We start from the raw sequence: 13,457 nt of genomic DNA, 5'->3' as shown, positions 1-13,457 counted from the left end.
TAAATGTGTTTCTGTGGCTCAGAGAAAATGCACAAAAGAAAAGAAGAAAATCAAGGAATGAGACAAAGGGAGGGCATGTAATGATTAGGGACTTTTATATCCAGACTGTTAAAATTAAGAAATTTGCCACTGGAAAGGATGTGTGCAGACAATGTTTTTGCTGAAGAGATTTGTTATATGACTGATGTAGTATTCAAATATCCTAGCAAAGCAAGGATATATGATTATCCAGGAAAAACCTGTAGGTGACCTTCTTGAATAGCACCATGAATCTTATAACATACATGGGAGACACATTAGGTTTTTAAGGTTATTTCAGTAGAAAGACTGTCAGCTTGGCCTGGAGCAAAGAAGATAAGACAAAATAAAAGGGGGCTGTGAGATTTCTGAAATTCTATAGACAGAAAGTGAGATGATAGAACTACTCAGCTGTAAACATATGCTGCCTTCAATTAAAAAAGGAAGAGTGACTATCAGGGTTGAGTCATGGGAATGGGGTAAAAGGCTAGAAGTGCAGAACCAGAGGCCTACTGAGCTGGGAGGGGCACAGAGGCCCAGAAAACCATGTGTACAGGGAACATGATAGGGGACATTACCAGAACCTCTGCAATGGGTCCTGGTCTCCTGTGAGTCACAGTAGTACAAGGTTAATTAAAGAATAAAGACAGAAAATGAGACTTAAAGAAAAAGTTGGGTCTTGAGCCTGAGCAGTGCTGCTCTAGGCAACAAAGACAATGGGTGCCAAGAGCACCCAGTATTTTATTGACTCCAAGCATGGGAGGGTAGGAAACAGAAACATATGCTTTGAAGATATCTATCAACACAGGGTGAGGCAGATGGCTGATATGCAGGCAGGAAGATATGTAGTCAGGGATAGCTGATATGCAAATAGGGATATAAAGAGGGAAGGCACTGCTTGTCTGTGTGGAAAGAGCAAAGAGCTCTGAGACTGGATAGCAGTTAACCAGCAACCCATTAGGTCAGTGAGAAGCCATAATTTAGGGAAGGAATTTGGTTAGAGCCAGGTTGACCTCAGCTGGAACTGATCTGCTACTTCATAGACTAGGACTTAAGTCTCAGTAGCAGCCATTAGTAAAGGAGCAATGCTAGCCCCACTCTTCTATCTGACATGCCCATTTGAGCCATGTAAAACTTCTATCAGACTCCTAAAACGATATAGCCAAATTATGAAAAAGCAAGAAGCATGTGCCACTTATATCTATAGCCTGCTAGTACTGGGCAGAGATGTCCACTACACGTAGGGCCAGATATCAGCTGCAAACCAGAGGATATTCTCAGATCATGAGACTTGCCTTGCTGGGTTTCTTTTTTTTAAGTTAAAACATAAAATTTATTTCCTCTTTGTAGTTTATGTAGAAGAACAAGAATGTGTGAGAATGTATCTGTTTTCAGTTTGCAGGTTTTGGGAATTAAAAATTATATTAATTCTCCTCTAAGGAAGAAAAGATAATATTCAAGAAATAAGGCAGAAGAGTAAGTGGAAATTGTCTGACATTTCTTGAGGCACAGAACCTGTAACTGCCAATGTGCAAACATGGTAATCAATGGAAGGACTTGAAGCAAGCAATACATTGCCATGGAAAGAAACATCCTTATGGTTTGCAATCTGTCTTTTGATGGTCCACCATTTACTTTGAAGCTAATGTGGTGAATGGACACTGCTCCATCCCTCCACTAACAGATCCCAGATTATGTCATTTTCATCAGCTACATCAAGCTCTGATCTGTGGACACAGAGGACTTCAGTCTCCATGCCTTCAATCTGGTACTTTGCCTGGGCACTAAGTCCACTGAGGATGAGATTGATCTCATCTTCTTTGGTCCACTCCATGCCCCCACTCTGCTTCCAGTTCAGGTAGTTGAGCCACTTGGAGTGGCACTTCTTCTCCGAACAGGTACCCACCCACTCTGCCACTGCAGCCTAGGACACAGCATGCATGAGTGTCACTGGGATCAGTGCTCATCAGCTTGTGAACCACCTCTGCAAGTTTCTTTTCCTCTTCTTCCATCTTTTTCTCTTTTCCTCTTCTTTTTCCACTTCCCTGTGTTGCAAGTGTCCTTCATCAGCTGGCACCGGTCTTTGACAGAAGATACGCTTTTTCTGAGAGCTGCTGCTATTGTTGCCCAGTCATTGCCATGCTTTATCCAGAGCTCCTTCAGCTTCTCAATTTCTTTAGATGGATATTTTCCCACATGGATTCTGTCATCATACATGTGAAGCACTCTTCTATAAACTGCAAACAAAGGCCAGTTCAAACCCCAGGCTACAGTCCTGCAGAAATCTTTTCTTTCGTCTTTTGACATCTCAAAGATAATTTCTGTAGCATCTTTTATTCCACATACTTTTAGATAACATTCAATATTGTTCATCAAAATATAATTTCTTCCTTAGGCCACATCCCCTGCTTCCATTTATGTCCTTTGTTAGTTAGAGAATCCTTATCTTCTACAGTTGTAAACCATGCTTGGCTAACTGCAGAAACTTCCTCATTAACCAAGGGAGAGATTTCATCTAGTTGATCATTCTATAAAATCTGGATCTGTATCACAGTTCCCTCAGAAATCTTATTATCTGCCACCTCCATGGTTGCAGTCATGGTCACCTCAAAGCTCTGATCATTTTCTGAATGTGGGAGTGCAACGACTGATATGCAAGGAGTAGAATCACCAATGCTCTGGTCATCCTCTGAGGACAAATACAGCCTCTTGTGCAGAGGATCAGTACTTCCTCTGAGTCTAGCTCATTAGCTTCATGCCATGGGCAGTGGAGGATGAGGTTCCCTTTGGTGTTCTGCATCACTGTCACAGAGTTCAGTCTCTACTGTCACTGTGTTAGAATCCTCTTCCTCTGTGCTCATACTCAAATTTAGACAATGGGACCAGCAGCAGCCCTTCCCTCAGAGACTCAGCTATATCTGATTCAGATTATGGGATTTTAGATATTTTGAACTTATATTTAGATGATTTTTGAGACCTTCAGAGATGTTGGGACTGCATGAATACATTTTGCATGTGAGAAGGACATGAATTTGGGAAACCATGGTAGGTTTAAAGGTAGCCTTCCAAAAGACATGTCTATATCCTTACAGCAGGAACTTCCAAATGTAGCCTATTTGCAAAAATGTAAGTGCAGATGTAACAAAGGGGCTATAATATTTATATCTGAGCAATCCAAACTATTAAATACTTACCAGGAAAAGAGATTTTCAGATCTTCCAACTCCTTATGAGAACAGGGAACTTGGGTCTATCAGCCTGAAAGTAGGCTTTTGGGAAATGCAGGTGAGGCATATTAGAATGAATGCACTTGGGGGAGGCCATGAGCACAGGTACAGGAGTAGAAATCAGGTAAGTGAGCACAGCACTGGCAATATGGGCTGCACAGGACCAAGTCTGAGCAGAACAGTCACACATACTCCTAGTGCCAGAGTACAAGGAAAATCAGGGGTACAGAAATAAATGACACTGTGAAAATCTGTTATTCCTTTTGAAAAATAAGTAAGGCCTATATTTCTCATCATACAAAACACAATTTCCAGAGTAAAGGAGCTAACAGCAAACCACAGTAAAAAAGGAACCACAGTAAAAAACCAACACATTACATAAAATTTTAAATGTATCATATAAGACAGCTACAAAGAAACTGAGCAAAAATAAATTTTACAAATGAAATAAGAAAACATAAGACCTTCAGAATGAGTGCCTACAAATCATTAAGAAAATCAAAATAGCCAATAAAAATGGATAAAAATATGATCTGATACACAATCTCATGAATAATGAGATACATGGAAAATAAAGCCCAGTGAGGTAATCATTTAGGCTTCCTTAATTTGTCCCACCCCCAGTTTTTTTAAAGATATGGTTATATCCATCATGGGGTAGAATATGAATACATTTTCAGCCATTTTAAATTGTTTAAAAAATTTTAGGGAGAATATGACTATATCAAAATTAGTTAACATTTTGACTAAAATTCCACTTTTATGAACTCACAATGCACAGAAAGATGAAAGCACATGGAACATGGATATTTATGGTAGCATTGTTTTTAAGAGGAGAGAAACTAGAAACATCATCAATATTCTCCAGTATGGAAATGTTTAAATCAAATGGAACAAGAAATAAAATTGCAAATCTTTCCAAGAAAGTTTCCCACCCTTAAAAATACAAGATGGGGGAGGGGATTTCCCAAAGAAAATAACTGGGAAGTAGATTATACAAAGACGTCCTGTGAACTGACTTACATTTTGTTAGGGTAAACTGAGACATGACTGAGCCTACCAGAGCAGGCAAAAATGAAGCAACAAGTGAGGTTTTATTTCCAGCATGGGTGTAAGCCAGTCAAAGGGACAAAGCCATTGACCCTGGGGGCTTGGGAGAGGGGCAACTTTATAGAGGAGTTTGGGTAGGGGAGGGGTGGTGCCAGGAGGAGTGAAAAATTTTGTCATGGAGTGGAGGAAGTCTTTTGTTCTAGGACAGAGGAAGTGGGGTAGTCTTCAGGAGTGTCTGGACCAGCAGATGTTGCTGCATGGGACAGGCTGCTTATCTCCAACCTGGCCTTAGCTTCCTGTTATCCTGTGCCTTACAATGATAGAGCTCTCTGCTAAATAAAATGGCCACTGACACAAAGTGAACAACAGAGAGAGGGAGTCTCTCAGGCTCCCTGATGAAAACTGAAGCCCACTGGAAAAGTGAAGAGAATCTCTGCAATAAAGGCACACCAGACCACTGTACTCGATCACTTTATGGTAAGAGATGAAAAAAATTAATCCTCACTCAACTCATTACTACGGACAGAATATTATATGAGGCATTACATCATGAAACAGCAAAAAGTTTTCTGTCTCAAAGCAGATTCAAAGCCTGAAAGAATTTAGATTCTTGACAGGAAGTGAGCCACTCCCAGTGTCCAGGAGGAGACTTCTGGACCATGAGATGACCCCCTCACCCAATGCACAGGAGGTGAGCCACAACAGCACCAGCAATACCCCCCCCATCAAAATGAGAAGACACATAAATAAGTCTCAAAACCAGACTTCCAGATCACCTAAAGCAACCCCAAAGGGAAACAAGATGGAACACTCTGATACACAACCACTGGACTCAATGAACTGGCAACAAAAGAGATATGGGAAAAATGAAATCAGAAATAATTTCTCAGATAACAGCAGAGATTGTGCCCATAGTGCAAGACATGATTAATAAATCTAGAGAGGACACAGATTAAAAAAAAATAGAGGAACTGAGGAACACGATGGAATCCCAACATAGGAAACAAATGGAATCAATAAAACAGATAAAAACTGATTACCAGGAGATTAAAAACTCCATTGAAAGCTTAAGCAGCAGAATAAGCCAATGTGAAGACAGAATTTCAGACATAGAAAATAAGATTGCAATTAGTGACCAGGAAAAGAAAAATTGCTTTAAAATAGTAAGGGACCACAAGAAATCAATCCAGCAGCTGCTAGACGATGCAAAGAAGAATAGCATAAGACTGATTGGACTCAATGAAGAAACAGGAGAGAGTGCAGATGACATAAAAAAAAAAAAAAAACTCTTCACAGAAGTGATGGTAGAAAACTTCCCAAGCAGGGGAAAAGAATTTCACATACAGATAAGTGAGGCATATAGGACTCCAGCTAGCCTTAATCAAAAAAAATCTACACATAGGCATATAATTGTTAGGATTCCAGAAATCCAACAGAAGAACAAAATTCTATAAGCAGTGAGAGAAAAGAAACAAATCACATACAAAGGAAAGCCCATCAGAATCACAGCAGACTTCTCAATGCAAATCCTCAAGGCTGGAAGTGCTTGGAGTAATGTATTTCAAACTGAAAAGGAAAACAGCCTCCAACCCAGATTAATATATGCTGCAAAACTATCTTTCAAAATTAATGGAGAAGTAAGATACTTTCATGACAAAGAGTACCTTAGGAACTTCAGGAATATCAAACCAGCACCACAAAAACTTTTAGACAATATCATAGGAAAAGACAGCTAGTATTACAACCCCAGGAAGTCCAGCAAAATTAATCCATTGGGTGCAACAAGAAATTAAACACAAAGGGGGAGAAACCAACAAAAAGAAAAAGTCATGACAATAATAATTCAATGTGTATCTGTACTGAGTATCATCTTTTTGTGTCTACTTTTTAATTGGGTTGTCTATTAATGAGCTGTAAGAGTTCTTTATATATTCTGGTCTTAGATTATATGTATTATAAATATGTTGTGTTTAAGGACTACTTTTCATTTTCTTTTTTTTTTTCCATTCTTTCCAAATTTTATTCCAAAAAAGGGGTTTGTGTGCAATTAAGATGTCCATGAAGAGTGATCATCATCATCACTACAATAAAGAGACAAGGACCCAATTCACTAGGTCATGTCTTATTTCTCCACTGTCCACGTTTTTGTTTTTGTTTTTGTTTTAAAAAAAAGCCTTCTTGGACTTGGAGGAATAGAACAATGTCTACACTTAAAGAGTGCCCCACATGAGTTATGAAAGCCTTGATTCCATCTCCTATTTATCTTTTTCTTTCTGTTCTTTTTCTTTCTTCTCATGCTCAGCTTTAGCTTCTTCTTCCTCATGTTTCTTGATCAACTGTTCCACTTCCTTTTGCTTGAGAACTCTTATCACCATCTTCCCAGTCTCTCTGGTTAATGTGGCAATTTCCACTTTCTCAGCAGACAGCTTACTAACGTCCATGGTCTTGTTCAGCACTTTGATAGCTAAACCAAGCACCGACTTCAGAGTCATTTCTCCTTCTTTGTAGTCCTGTTTCAACACTGACACAGCTGCAGCACTGTTATTTCCAATGCATATGGCTTTCCAGCCCCATAATTTCCACTGGGGTCACTCTGATAGAGCTGAAAGCCATAGTGCTTATCCCAGCCAGTGTACAGCAATGAGACACCAAAGGGATGCTTTCCTCCAAATTGTGTATAGGCCTGTTTGATATCACACAGTGCTGTAACCAACTGCTCACATGGAATTGGCTCCTGATATTGTAATAAATACCTTTGTGCAATGAGCCTCAGTTCATTAGTCAGAACATTAGCATCAGAAGTTATACCTGCCACACTGCAAGCCATGTCCTCATTGAGTTTATAAATTTTTTCAGAGAAAAAGACTTCATCAAGAAGCTGGTGAATGTTGTGTCTCTTTGCTGCAAGCAAAACACCATCGTTTGCTAAAATTCCCAAACAGGTGCCTGCATGTCCAGTGGCTTCCATGGCATATTCAACTTGGTATAAGCGACCTTCTGGAGAAAATATAGTGGTCCTGGAGTCATATCTTCGAGACATGTTTCTGAACTTTAGAAAATTCCGGAGAGAAAACAATGAAGAATCAGAATCGACAGCTACAACGACCGCTTTCCTCCGCAAGAAGCGAGAACCAACGCCGCTGCCTGAGAACCACTTCGAATATGGCCTACTTTTCATTTTCTTAACGATGTCATTTAAAGTTCTAAATTTTGATGGAATCTCATTTATCAATTTCTTTCTTTTATACATCATGTTTTTTGAATCCTAGGAAATTCTTGCCTACCCTAAATTCGTGAACATTTTCCCTTATAATTTCTTCTTAAAGTTTTATAGATTTAGTCTTTCATATTTAGGTTCATAGATCCTTTCAAGTTATTTTTATGAATGGAAATAAAGGATTGAGGTTAATTTTTTACATACAGATACCAGATGCTCTAGTACCATTTGCTGAAAACACTATCTTTTCCTCTGCTCTTGAATTGTTTATGTTCTATAAAATGTTAATGTTAATCTTTCAAAACTCAGTGGACCATATATGTGTGGTTCTATTTCTAGATTCTCTGATTTATTCCAATGATCTATATGTCTTTCCTTACACCAACACTGCCTTGATTACTGTAGCTTTAGAGGAAGTCTTAAAATTAGGTAATAAAAGTCTTCTATGACTAGTTTTTATTTTCTTTTTACTTTTCTAGGTCTTTTGTACTCCTACATAACTTTTAAATTTCAATATCCAATTCTTCATTTATAGCAAGTATACATAGACCTGAATTTTTATATATAGGTTGTACTTTCTAATCCTGCTGAATTCAAATACAATTCTAGGGGCTCCTAAAGATTTCTTAGTATTTTCTCTGTAGATGATCATATCTTCTACATATAAAGATTTTGCTTCTACCTTGCCAATCATATGCTAATTATGTCTTTTTATTGCCAGACTATTTTAATTTGGGCTTATGTTTCAAAGTTTAATGGACAGATGAAGAATAGGCATATCTGCCCTTGTTCCCCACCTTAGGGAGAAAACATTGTATCGTTTCCATTCACATAAGGCATTTTTGCTGGAAGTATGGAGTACTTGGCTTATCTGTTGAGAATGTTCTGTTCTAATTCTAATCTCCTGATAGCTTTCACCATGAACAGCTGTAGAATTTAGTCCAACACTTTTCCTCCAACTTCTGACAGAATCATATGGCTTTTTCCTTTCCTCTGTTAAAATGATAACTTATGGGGGTGGATCTTCCAATGCTGAACCAACACTGCCATCTCTATAATTAAACCACTTTCTACATACTGCCAGATCTGACTTCTAATAGTTTGTTTTGTTAAACAAATGTTTATCTATTTTCGACTTTTTTCTTCTATTATCTTTATCCAGTTTTAGTATTAGCACAATGTTGATTTCCTAAAATGAGGGGAGAAGTGTTCCTTCTTTCTTCTGCTTTAAATGTTTGATATTATTTACCAATTAAAATGTATATGAGCCGGGGGTAGGTGTGCCACAGCTCCCAGCCTGGAAGAGGCTTCCAGGTTGGTGTGCCATGGCTCCCAGCATGCAAGAGGCTTCTGGGTAGGTATGCCACAGCTTCCAGCATGAAGGAGGCTTCCAGGTCAGGGTGCCACAGCTCCCAGCACAGAGGAGGCCTCCGAGTTGGCAGACCATGGCTCCCAGCCCAGAGGAGGCTTCCAGGTCAGGAAACTACAGTTCCCAACCCAGAGGAGGCTTTCAGGTAGGTGTGCCATGGCTCTCAGTGAAAAGGAGGCTTAACGGTAGTCATGCCACAGCTCCCAGCATGGAAGAGGCTTCCAGGTAGGTGTGCCACAGCTCCCAGCACAGAGGAGGTGAGCCATGCGGGCGCAAGCAGCACACTCTCCCCTCATAGAAATGAGAAGACATGTAAACAAGCCTCAGAACCAGACTTTCAGATCACCTACAGCAATTCCAAAGGAAAATGAGATGGAACACTCTGATACTCAACTATCTGGACTTGCTGAACTAGCAATGAAAAAGGATCTGGAAAAAATGAAAGCAGAAATAATTTCTCACATAACAGCAGAGATCATGCCCATAATGCAAGAAATGATTAATAAATCTAGAGAGGACACAGATAAAAAAATAGAAGGCTGAGGAACATGATGGAATCCCAACATAGGAAACAAATTGAATCCATAAAACAGATGCAAATAAATTTCCAGGAGATGAAAAACTCCACTGAAACTCTATGCAGCAGAATGAGCCAATGTGAGCACAGAATTTCAGATATAGAAGATAAGATTGAAATTAGTGACCAGGAAAAGAAAAATTGCTTTAAAATTGTAAGGGACCACGAGAAATCAATCCAGCAGCTGCTGGATGATGCCAAGAAGACTAACATAAGACTGATTGGAGTCAATAAAAAAACAGGAGAGAGTGCAGATGACATAAAAAACTGTTCACAGAAGTAATGGCAGAAAACTTCCCAAGCAGGGAAAAAGAACTTGACATACAGATAAGCAAGGCATATAGGACTCCAAATAGCCTTGGTCAAAAAAAAGTCTACACATAGGCATATAATTGTTAATATTCCAGTAACCAAAGAGAAGAACAAAATTCTACAATCAATTAGAGGAAATAAACAAATCACATACAAAGGAAAGCCCATCAGAATCACAACAGACTTCTCAACACAAACCATTAAGGAAAGAAGAGTTTGGAGTGATGTATTTCAAGCCCTACAGGAAAACAACCTCTAACCCAGATTGATATACCCTGTAAAACCAATTACAAAATTGATGGTGAAATAAGATACTTTTATGACAAAGAGCACCTTAGGAACTTCATGAATGGCAAACCAGCACTCCAAAAACTTTTAGACAAAATCCTAGGAAAAGACAATGAGGATCACAACCCCAGGAAGCGCAGAACAATGAATCAACCCAGCATGATAACAAATTAAAAGCAAAGGAGGAGAATCAAACAAAAAGAAAAAGTCATGACAATGATAACTCTATACATATCAGTTGTAACCATCAATGTTAATGGTCTCAACTCACCAAATCAAAAGAAACAGACTGGCAAAATGGGTCAAGAAGCAAGATCCAACAATATGCTGCATACAAGAAGCACACTTAATTCAAAAAAGAAACTCATAGACTGAAATTTAAAGGATAGAAAACAATACTCTATGTGACGGGAACCCTAAAAAAAGCAGGAGTGGCTATCCTCTTTGCAGACCAAATGGATTTCAAACCAACGCTGATTAAGAGAGACAAAGGAGAAAACTGTATCTTTTTAAAGGGAACAATCCAACTGGAAGAGATGACAATCAAATATCTATGCACCAAACATTAGTGCACCCAACTATATAAAACAAATACTAACAAACATGACAAACCATATAAGCACTAATACAATAGTAGCGGGGATGTCAATACCCCATTGTCACAAATAGATAGATCAACTAGACAAAAAACAAGCAAAGATATAATAGAACTCAATCAAACTCTTGAACAAATGAACTTAACAGATGTTTACAGAGTCTTCCACCCCACAAAATGAAAATACACATTCTTTTCAGCTGCACATGGGTCGTTCTCCAAACCAGACCACATACTCACTCATAGAACACATTTAGGTAAGTGCAAAGGAAATGAAGTTATCCCCTGTATATTATCAGACTACAGTGTGAAGAAATTGGAGATCAATAGCAAAAGAAATCGCAAAAATTTCATAAACACATGGAAATTGTACAATACACTTCTGAATAACCAATGGGTCACAGAGGAAATTAAAGAAATCAGACAGTTCCTTCAATTAAATGACAATGACAATACAACATATCGGAATCTATGGGACACAATGAAAGCAGTCTTATGAGGGAAATTCATAGCAGTGAATATGCATATTAGGAAATCAGAATGAGCCCAATTAAACAACCTGATGCAGAACCTCAAGCTTCTAGAAAAAGAAGAGCAGGACAACCCCAAACCTCCTACAAGGGAGGAAATTATAATGATCAGAGGAGAAATCAATGCTATGGAGACTAAGAAACAATACAAAAAATCAATGAAGCCAAGAGATGGTTCTTTGAGAGAATAAACAAAATTGACAAATGCTTAGCCAACCTTATTAGAAAAAGGAAAGAAAAGGCCCAAATCCATGCAATTAGGAATGAAAAGGGTGAAACTACAACAGACCCAGCAGAAATCCAGAGGATCATCAATACCTACTCCCAGAACCTATATGCCAATAAGATGGAAAACACAGAAAATGGACAGATTCCTAGACACGTATGAAGTACCAAAGTTGAATGAAGAACACTTAAAAATTCTAAACAACCCAATATCAATCAATGAAATTGAAAATGTAATTAAAATTTACCAACCAAGAAAAGCCTGGGTTCTGATGGCTTCACTGCTGAATTCTGTAAGACATTTAAAGAGGAAATACTGTCACTACTATTTAAACTCCTCAATGAAATTGAAAGGGAAGCAATACTCCTAAATTCATTCTTGGAAGCAAGCATCACCTTGATCCCCGAAGCAGAGAAAGACCCAGCCGAAAAAGAGAACTATAGGCCAATCACACTAATGAACATAGATGCAAAAATCCTTAATAAGATACTGGCAACTAGAATGCAGAAGATCATCAAGAAGATCATACACTCTGCCCAAGTGGGATTCATCACAGGGATACAGGGATGTTTCAACATACGCAAATCAATCAATGTAATACACTATATCAACAGAGCCAGGGACAAAAACCATATGATCATCTCAATAGATGCAGAAAAAGCATTTGACAAAATCCAACGTGCATTTATGATAAAAACCCTAGAAAATGTTGGAATAGATAGTCTCTAACTAAATCTGATAAAAGCCATCTATGAAAAACCAACAGCCAATATCATGCTGAATGGCCAAAAACTGAAATCCTTCATACTAAAATCAGGAACAAGATGGATGTCCACTGTCACCACTCCCTGTTCAATATAGTTTTGGAAACATTAGCCACAGCAATTGGACAAGAGAAAGAAATGAAAGGAATAAAGATAGGAAATGAAGAAATCAAACTGTCATTATTTGCAGATGACATGATACTCTATATCAAAGACTGCAAGAACTCCACCGGAAGTCTTCTAGACTTAATAACCAAATTCAGTCAAGTAGCTGGATACAAGGTCAACATACAAAAATCAATAGCATTCCTCTACACAAACAACAGACTCACTGAGAGAGAAATAGGGCAAATAATTCCTTTCACAGTAGCATCCAAAAAACTGAAATACCTAGGAATCAACCTAACAAAAGAAATCAAAGACTGCTTTTCTGAAAACTACAGCACTTTGAAAAGAAGATTGAAGAGGTTATCAGAAAGTGGAAAGACATCCCTTGCTCCTGGGTAGGAAGGATCAACATAGTGAAAATGGCCATACTTCCAAAATTGCTATATATATTCATTGCAATCCCAATTGAAATGCCAGCAGCATACTTCATAGACCTTGAAAAAACAATCCAAAAATTCATTTGGAACAAGAAGAGACCCAGAATAGCAAAAGCAATTCTAGGTAACAGAGACATGGCAAGGGGTATTACAACCCCCAACCTGAAACTATACTACAAAGCTACTATGATAAAACCAGGATGGTACTGGCAAAGAAACAGACCTGAGGATCAGTGGAACAGATTAGAAGATACAGAAACAACTCCAGACACACTCAGCCACCTCATATTTGACAAAGGAGCCAAACACCCTCACTGGAGGAAAGATAGCCTCTTTAATAAATGGTGCTGGAGGAGCAACTGTCTACCCCTCCCCATGACCCGTGGGGGGCGCTGCATGCTCCCAGCCCCTCTGCCTCCCTGTCCCACCCCTTCCCCACTGGAGCCAGGTGGAGAGGGGAGGCTGCCTGGGATGTGTGTGCAGTCAGGAGCCCTGTCCCCCTAATAGCCCTCTGGTCATTCTAGCTCCAGGCTCGGCTTAGAGAGGGGCCGGCCTGGGGGGCCTGGGGAGTTGAGGTGCCCAGGTGCTCTCAGGACCCATGTACCATCTCCCAGTGCTTCCACATCTCCAAAGCGCCTTCCTGTCTGTGTCCCTTGTCTATCCCTGTGCCTGGGGGCTGGGTAGGCAAGGCCGGGGGACTCCACCGCACAGCTAGAGAACAGGTTCAGATGAGTCCCAGA

At 39.2% G+C, this 13,457-nt stretch overlaps 2 pseudogenes; both read right to left on the bottom strand.

Moving 5' to 3' along the window:
- Window positions 1–1,474: 1,474 nt before the first annotated feature.
- On the bottom strand, window positions 1,475–2,879 carry LOC101726519 (cyclin-D-binding Myb-like transcription factor 1; annotated as a pseudogene).
- Window positions 2,880–6,534: 3,655 nt separating this feature from the next.
- Window positions 6,535–7,479, bottom strand: LOC101716261 (proteasome subunit alpha type-4 pseudogene; annotated as a pseudogene).
- Between the last annotated feature and the right edge of the window lie 5,978 nt (window positions 7,480–13,457).

Source organism: Heterocephalus glaber, unplaced genomic scaffold (genome assembly GCF_053883595.1).
Source record: "Heterocephalus glaber isolate CG9 unplaced genomic scaffold, H.glaber_assembly_v1.0 deba00000621, whole genome shotgun sequence".
Lineage (NCBI taxonomy): Eukaryota > Metazoa > Chordata > Mammalia > Rodentia > Bathyergidae > Heterocephalus > Heterocephalus glaber.
The sequence above is the reverse complement of the archived record's forward strand: the minus strand, read 5'-3'. Positions and strand labels throughout refer to the sequence as shown.